This window comes from Struthio camelus, chromosome 1 (assembly GCF_040807025.1).
Source record: "Struthio camelus isolate bStrCam1 chromosome 1, bStrCam1.hap1, whole genome shotgun sequence".
Classification (NCBI taxonomy): Eukaryota; Metazoa; Chordata; class Aves; order Struthioniformes; family Struthionidae; genus Struthio; species Struthio camelus.
In genome coordinates, this window is record NC_090942.1 from 213083188 (window position 1) to 213085549 (window position 2362).

Sequence of the window (2362 nt, forward strand, 5' to 3'; positions counted from 1 at the left end):
ATGTTATGCCCCGAAGCTGCTTCTGGTCCAGGCTGAACAAGCCCAGCACCGACCATCTCAGTGGCCCTTACCCCAACTCCCTCCAGTTTACCGACGTCTTCCCCGAACTGGGCAGCCCAAAGCTGGACCCAGTATTCTAGATGTATTCTAATGAGTGATGTGCAAAAGCAAATGATAAGTTTTCTCAGTCTACTGGATCTGTAGTCAATTGACTATAGTCAATTCATCTTATCTTTCACCGAGTGGTGGTACAGTCACCTCTTGCCTCTGTAACATAAATAGTATATTGATAATTTTTGCACTAACAGGTCCACAGCACGCAAACAGTTTGTGGTGTACTTAATTTATACATCTTGGGTGGTTGAACTCGGTTATTTGCTTTATCATGTACCAAACCCTTATATTTAATATGATTACAAGTAACGGACATAATAATGTCGGAGTTAGTAAAATCACAACTGGATGAAGCACAAGATTAAAAATTGCCATTGCTGTCAGTGACCATCCAAGAAGAGTTTCCCACCAATAATGAAAAAGGATGTTTTCCGTCCTTTTTCACCCTTTCCAGAGCATGGTGTATTTCTTCTGTATCATGATGGATGGTGATTAGGGTTCTTTGTCCATTGTTTCAGATGCATTTCAGCAGTTGACAGAGGTCATCATATTGTAGAAGTTTTTTCACCAATCTAAGATTCATTCTGATGGGAGTAGGCAATAAATCTCAATTTAATGTATAATTAGATTGTAACAATTGATGAGACGTAACAGGAGCTGAATAATTAAAGTCACATCCCATAATTTCAGTAAAGTTACAAACACAAATATTTGAGTGATTGCTAGTATCTACAGTAATGTTATCTACAAATATAGAATCACAAAAAGGTTCTTATACAAACACATCCTTTTCCAAGATATACAAGTACAATTTCAGGAGTTTCACTGGGATATATTTTGAAGTGACAAACATTTTGTTCAGTGTCAAGACAAATGTCTTGGACATTGATGGTATTACTCTCACAGATAAATCCTTGTTGTTCCTGTAGAACACATGCATTAATATCAACACTTTGCCATTTGTTTCCCTTTCATTGGGCCCATATTCTATGCTCTAACGATAGGGCATAGTTCCATTGTGGTTTAATCCCAGCACAGTGATTGGGTATATGGTGTATACCAAAGCATTGCATATTGTTAGGACAAAAGCTGTGGCCTTGTTGTTGATGGGGGTCATAAGAAAAATTGCCTAAATACCACCAAGATTGGAATTCCCTTTAAAATTTAGTTGTATTATCCCAAATTACCTTTCGAATTTCAGTGGGTAAGGTGCCCTCTTCACTATCTCTTATCATTGCTGCTACCATAGATTGCATCCACAGTTGAGCCTGGATACAACTAAGAGCTAGTGAGACATTATCTTGGCCTACACCAAGTGCATCCACAATTAATTGGTGGTCTCTTTCATTAATTCTTTCACATTGAGGCAGTATATCAGATAACAGCCATTGGTTAGTTCCCAGTACTAACAGAGAAGACCACAATGGATGCTCTCATTTGTACAAATCACTTGTTGTTGTGCTTAGTTTATTTACAAGCACTTCAGCCTCTATACTATTTAAGACCCCTAGGCCTGTTCCCAGTATTCCAGTTACATCTCTCCTTGTTCGTTTTGGAGAAGTGAGGGCTCTCCCATGCAACCATGCCAACCATCCTGCGTAGGTGGTACTTAGAAATGGTGAGCAGGTTGGTTTAATTGTAGAAATACTGATATACAGCATTAGTTCTACTCGTCTGAGGGACCATGATGAATTAAATAACACTCATTGTTGACCTGCATATTTGATCGCATATGGTCCAATTTCAGAGATTTGTGGGGACAGTATCCTTTTATTTGGCATGGTAATTGGAATACTTGTTTTGGGAGGAAAAGTTGCAGTTGGGGTTGCTGCTGTTGTTGTTGTACTAAGTTCAGTAATGCCTATTTTAAATTTAAGTGATAGCCCTACACTGTTATGGGCCCAAAAGCAAATTACAAAAACTGGTTGAACTAGTGTAAAATTGTGCCAACAGTCTAATTTTCCATTGGCACATATCTTTTTTTGTTTTGTTCCTCTTTTTACTTCAGTTATGGAGACGTGAGTCATCCTTTCATGAGTGGACCCATTGGTCAGTCTACATCCTACCTTTATTTCCTGTCCTACTTTCCCTAGTAGCTGAGGTAGATAGTTTGTACTATCCCAGCTCCATTCATTCTCCAGGTATACTTTAGTTCTATGCATAAGCACTGTCAATAGATTCAATTCTTTATTGGAGTTTAGTCTCATACTCCCCATATATTTAGTACGGGCATGAGACCATGGCCAAT

General features: G+C 38.6%; 1 pseudogene; it reads right to left on the reverse strand.

Annotated features, from left to right (window-relative positions):
- Positions 1-339: 339 nt before the first annotated feature.
- Positions 340-1895, reverse strand: LOC138066143 (uncharacterized; annotated as a pseudogene).
- Positions 1896-2362: the final 467 nt, after the last annotated feature.